Source organism: Austrofundulus limnaeus, unplaced genomic scaffold (assembly GCF_001266775.1).
Source record: "Austrofundulus limnaeus strain Quisiro unplaced genomic scaffold, Austrofundulus_limnaeus-1.0 Scaffold352, whole genome shotgun sequence".
Lineage (NCBI taxonomy): Eukaryota > Metazoa > Chordata > Actinopteri > Cyprinodontiformes > Rivulidae > Austrofundulus > Austrofundulus limnaeus.
Window position 1 is genome coordinate 58,160 of NW_013952754.1, and position 6,566 is coordinate 64,725.

Below are 6,566 nucleotides of genomic sequence, written 5' to 3' on the forward strand. Positions count from 1 at the left end.
CACACACACACACACACACACACACACACACACACACACACACACACACACACACGGAGTTCTTGCTCCGTCTCTCCATCAGTTTGGGGACCCAGACTAAAATCGTTGACCCCTGCTTTAGCTGGAAACGTGGAGAGGGATAAGCAACTTTTTCAAGGCATGTTAAGATTTTAATCTTTACTGTTTCATGTTTCACATTAGGTTTTCTTCTTAACCAAATCATTCTTTCAAGTTCTTCGTTTTTTATTCAGGGATCAGATCTGCAGAACCTAAGGGGAAGATAATAACCGAATAAAAAAGATGCAGCGTTTTCCAGAAGATGGCAGTATTAACCTGGCTGTAGATCCAGACCAGTTCAGGTTCTCTCTCCTCACCAGGCAGGACCACATTTAGCCCCTCTCTCGTCTCTCTCTCACCTCCTCATTGATGTGAAGTCAGCAGGCAGACAATCCTAGCCGTCTTAGTTGGTATTTCTGTTGGAAAGCCTCAATAAATTTGCTATAAATGCTTCTGTCAAGACATGAGTCATCACAAGCTAACATCACCAGCTGTAGGACTGCAGAGGGTTTCGGGGGTGTTTGCTGTTTTGGGGGGGAAGCACAAACAAGCAACTGATAGTGAAAAGTTTTACTTTGACTTTGATGTAAATTTATCAGTCTGTCTCTCAGTCTGTCTAAAAAAAGTAGAAAATAAAAGGAAAAAAGCTTGCTGACTCGATCTGAAAGATTTTGTTACCTTTAATCAAGCCTTGATAATTTTGGTACCTTTAATTTACCCTAAATTAAATCCCACCATAAAACCAGCTCCTTCATATTGTAGCTACACATTGTTATTCTATAAACATTCCTGCTGCTGCCACACGTCCTGCTTCACTTTTCTTGTAAATGATCCAGTTTACTTCTTGTCTTTTTAAAATCTGGACCGCTCTCATTGGTCAGCTCAGATAGCAAACTCGGCAGCGTGCATCAAAGCAAATCTTTGCTTGATGTTTGGCCCAGTTGGACGGGCTTTAAGCAACACTTGGCGCTGTGATGTTGATACACAACGGAAGAAAAGGGCTGGACTGAAACGAAGGTGTTTCTGTCAGTACAGGAGCTGAATATTTTATGGAGGACTATAACTTTCCATCATAAAATATGTACAACTCGGACCTTTGGCATTCACAAAAAGGCTTTAAAACAAACTTAAAGTAACCCTGTCAAAGCCTGATATGTTCTTTACATGGTAAACTGGATGTGGCTATAGGCTGTGGAATGTTAATATGATTTAAGAGTTGCGGATAAAAGCTTTTTAATACAAAAATTACTACTAGTTTTAAACTAAGATCGTTTTTATTCAAAAATAACAGAGTAGTGAAAATAACACAATGTAAGATCACATGAGATATTGTGTCATCTTGTGAATGACTCTCCGTTACAACCAAATCAAAAGTTAACTTAACGCCTGTAAAAATTCACTGAGTTTTTTTTTAAACATTTTCTGTGTTTTTCCAAGGGCTGCTGGCTGTGGTAGCCATCTTGAATTAAGTTGAGGCCCAAGTTGTAAATGTCAACCAAATGATTACATTGTTGACGTTTCATTACAATCTGTGTTAACAGTATCAAACGCACACAAAGACAAAGGTAGAAAACAACTAAAATTTAGTCCATATTCACACCAACACAATCTGTTGTTAAATTTAACACTTTCATGATTTGCGTTGTTTTCCTAACACTAGATTTATTTTTCTATTTGTTTTACTTCAGTTTGTTTGTGATATTTCCTTGTTTTTCTTGCTTGTTTGTTTTGTCCCTGTGTTATTTGACCATTTCATATTTCCCTCAGTTGTCTTGACCTCAGCTGCACTCACTCAGGAATCATCGCTTGAACATTATGCTCCAGGTTCCCTCTCACTCCATCATAGTTTTACTTCTCGTTCCTCACTCCCCATGTTTCTTTGCTACTTGTGTTTTATTTTTAAATTTTCTATCTTTAGTTTGTTTTGCTTCCCTGTCAGCGTTTTATTTATTGAACTTGTTCCTATTTAGTTCCATTTGCTTCAGTTGTCTGCAGTCTGAGTCCTCTCAGTTTTAATCCATCCTGACAAATGCAGGGTTTTAAAATTTTGCTGTAACTTTTTTATACCATTCTGAAGCCCAGCATTTCTATTCTAATCACATCTTCCTCCTTTTTTTTTCTACAGATCTTTCCCACAGAGCCAGTAAAACCCCCTATAGACAACTCCACACTGTGCTTTGTGAACATACTCAAATGCTTTGTTTTTATAAAATAGACACTTTTTCTACCCTTTGCAATTCAAGAATTTTGCATACTGTTATCTAAATGTGTTTCTACCTTTTTTAAGTCAGGTTGTAGAAGAAGACTTTCCTCTCTGCTGGTTTTGTCTGAGTCTTTACATCTTTGGGACATGATTGCCAAAGATAAACTTGTTGTAGCTGAGAAATGACAGAGCTCTGTGCACGCTGACCCTGAGACCGCCTCCTGCTGCTTACTCTGGGACTCTAAATGGATTAAGTTGTCAGCTGAATAGCTCATCTGAGATTTTTAATATCCAGACTGAGGTATATCAAGCAACCCGTCTGGCAAATGGTATTGCAGTGATTCGCTTGTGTTTTATTGCAACCTTTCTCCCTGCACCTTTTTCTCATCTGCATGAAGATATGGTCTTGTCCTCTATGATTCCTCCAGGGTGTTCCACCTGTGCATTAATAAGACACTGAGCAGACTGAATAAAATCAACTCCAGAGTGAACAGGAGTTTTATTTTACTTCAATTTAATACAATTTATGAAGTGGAGGAACTCAAAGCTTTGCTGCATCTATAATTTCTTGGTCAGTTTTTACACTTTGGCAGATTTGCGTTGGGTTTCCTCCCACACCGTCTTAGATGTGAGCTGAAGGGGCTCCACCTCCTCCAAGATCAGGGTCACTTTTCCAGTTTTGCAGCCTATCAGAAAATTAACTGCACCAAAATTTCAATGGTTGTTTCTTCGCCAGTGTTCAGCGTCTCCTCCATTGAGTTTTGTGACGTTTGCTTTGGTGAACGTGTAATCAACAAACAAACTGTTGGATCACACAGTCCCTCCTCAGATCACATGTTGGCAGAGCAAATATGAAGAAAACAAAGACGGCAGATTCACGAGAGCTTAATGGATTTTCAGAAAGGAAAAAAAATCGGAGCAGAAGCTTGCTGACGTAATGTGAGCGGTCAGGAGGGGCCATGCAGTGACCACTCTGGCCTCTTTGTAGGATTTTATTGTGAACTTTGGATATCTATTTCAATTTATTCTGTTCAAGGAACTGACATAGTGAAAGTATTTGAAGAACAAAAAAAATTGTAAAAAAAATCTGACGGCAGAGAGAAAAAAAGACAGCAGTTGTTTGTGAGCTTGTGCATTTATTTTCTCACAGCAAATGTGTTGGTTTGTTGAGCATTATTTTTTTGTTTCTGCTGGTTTGTGTATCTGTGTGTGCTTGTGTGGGTGTGTGTCTGATCATAATATCTCAAAATACAGAGAAATAAACCACACATTTCCCAAACCACATTTCATTACCACAGAGGGGGACCTGATATTAGTTTTTTGAGTCACAAATAAATTTGAGTAAATATTTTCAGAGACATCACCAGAAGGCTGTCTTGTTTGGTTTGCATATAAGCTATATATGTTTGTTTTATAAGTAATCTGTAAAAAGAAACTAAGCTACTTTGTTCTAATTATAGAGAAAAAAATAGTCTTTTTCGTTATCCTTTTATCAAAACAGTCAAATAGAAAATATTTTTGCACAAAAATGAAATACTCTTTGTGAAACACAAATCAAACATTTCCTCCATTATGATAATTATAAAAAGAAAAAAAACACAGAGAACTGTCAATAAAACCTATTTATCATCATCAACTTTGTTTGTTTAAAGTGATTTAAATCAAAGGTTCTTATTTGAAAAAAAAAAAAACCTGTAATTACTTTAAGTTTTTATGGTTTAATATTATTCCAACTCTTCATTTAGTGACATGGTGGTGCAGACCTGTGCTCTAACGCTGTGGACATGTTTCATTACAATCTGTCCAGTAGTTCATGAGATTTTTTTGATGGTACTGCAGTCACACAAACACACACAAAAACATTATTGCCAGCTTTTCACCTTTCAGCCATGATAGACCTTACTGACAATGACATGTAACACCACTGATGGCTACCAGGGGTTCCACGATATCTTCCTCCAAAAAGCTCAAATTCAGTCCTTGACCATCTCAGCCGCTCAAGGTTATTTATTTAATATTACAAAGGAAATTATCACTTTGAATGAGTGACAATAAGAAGGCAGCAGGGACAGATGCTAGATGATTCTTTACTGTAAAAAATAAACTCTGAGTCAAATTTGTTTCTACTTTGCTGTTTTGAAAAAATAAACTTGAAGCTAAAATAGTGGTGACTCTTGTTATGCAGCCATGTCAGCTGAGGTGTTTATCACAGCCTGTTATATATTAATGCATGTTAGAATGTAACAGTTACAGATATATGAAGCAGGTGGAGTGAAAAAAAAAACCAAGAGAATTCAAGCAGGTCTGCATCAGAGCACATTAATTCATCAACTAGCTACTAAAGCACTGATTTCAAATAATCTGCATGAAATTATTTTTAATAATAGCTGTTGACAAAATTTGATTTGTTCACATCTTTATGAAGCTAAATTAAGAGCCAGAGCATAAAAAAATTGAGATTATTTCAATGTTTTATTTTATTTAAATTCAAAACAATCTGTTTAAAACCAGATCCAAATACAAAACATTTTAATATTAACTCTTAACATTTTAAGTTTAGCACTTGAGTTTGTTTAATTCAGTTTAATGCTGTTGTATGTGCAAGTGGTTTGGTTTCATGTTTAAATGAGCAAAATCTTCTTTACAAAAAGGTTCAATAAAAACACAACTACATATAAAGACTTGTTAAATGTAGAACAATTAAAAAAACTACTGTATGTCCAATACGTTCTGTTGTCCTGAAACTGTACATTTAAAACATTTTGAAACAATTTTTACATGTACAAAAATAATAACAGTAGGAGCAACAAAAAACTTCATGTTTATGTAAAAGTAATCCTAAGTTTACTTTTTCCTTCTGACTTATTTGTTGTCTATGTCTTTTATATGTCTGCAACTGATACACACTTGAATCAGAAAAAAATAAACAACTAAAGTAAATTCTGTGTGCATTGTCTACCACACTAAAACCTTCAAAAGATTTTTTTAAGAAAAATATTAAAATATAATGTAAATGGTTTTAACTTTTGTACTTTAAATGTTTTGTGAAACAGTGCTGTTTGTATTAATTCAGATAAAACAGAGAGGTGTAAGAGGGTACAGTCACTAAAGGTACTCTTCTGACTTTTATAAAGCACAAACAAGGGTACAAATAAGCCCCCACTGTTGAGGGTACAATAGCAGTACCTTTGAGGGTACCACCTCAGTGACAAATCAATGTTACAATCGAGGACTTTTGTTTCTGATAGTGTACAGGTCTGGAGTGCAGTTTCAGAAAGTGTTTAGGAACAAAATATAAATTTAAACACTAAAACAAATAGTCACTGCAAAGAACAGTTAAAAATCCCTGAAAAGTATATATTGCTGTAATTAAAACTACTGCAAATTTTTACAACTTACATGTGCTGTATTCCTATTAGGTTTCAGTTGCATGTGTGTGAAATCTCATGTGTCTTCAGTGTCTGATGTGTCTAACCATTTCTTAATGTTCACATCTAAACTTTTCTCCCTGTTTGGATTCTCGTGTGTTTTCTCATGTGTCTGTTTAGGGTTGACTTACACCTAAATTTATGCCCACAAAGATCACAAGCAAATGGTTTCTCTCCTGTGTGGATCCTAATGTGTGTGATTAGGTCTGTCTTTTGACTACATCTTTGTTCACAAAGATCACAAGCAAATGGTTTTTCTCCTGCGTGTGTAACCCAGGGTAAAAACTGCCCTTAGTCCCGCCTTTGCTGCTCCATTGGTTAGAGTGACAGTCAGTCACACAGTGCATTCAGCCAATTAACGCACCTGAGGTATTATTTGGGCCTGCTCCAGCTTTCCCAGTCAGGTGTGAGGGGGAGAGCTGGAGACAAAGGAGCTACAGGTTGGTGCTTCCAAACAATCAGTCCATCTCTTTGTTTGTTCTGCATTTTTTTAAACTTACAATATAAAAATCATGTAGATCTGAACATCCAGTGAGCTTGGAGCCATGAAGCTGTCATGCACTGAACTATAAATGGAATTGGTGAGTAGTGAAGCCAATGTTGTTTGTTTTGTTTAGCATCTTGGTGGTGGTAGCCAATGCTAATTGTTGATCAATTGTCATATGATCTAATTCTTTAAATTCAACATAATGAGATAAATGTTTTATTTTRTCTGAAAGATTAGATTTAGGATATAATTGCATTTATTTCTATATGTAACTGAAAAAAGTCTAGTTAACTAGCAGGCTGGTAATTTACTGGTCCTGTTTATTTTAATACAGGCCAGGTGACCCTTTTTAGGGTTAAAGGATGGCGAGCTTCTGAGAACTGGCTGGGGC

The 6,566-nt window shown here is 36.1% G+C and overlaps 1 long non-coding RNA gene across 1 annotated transcript; it reads left to right on the plus strand.

Moving 5' to 3' along the window:
- Positions 1–5,634: 5,634 nt before the first annotated feature.
- LOC106527946 (uncharacterized) lies at positions 5,635–6,566 on the plus strand. The gene is made up of 3 exons (XR_001311451.1): positions 5,635–6,128; positions 6,207–6,269; positions 6,510–6,566. It is a non-coding gene; the product is annotated as an uncharacterized LOC106527946 (long non-coding RNA).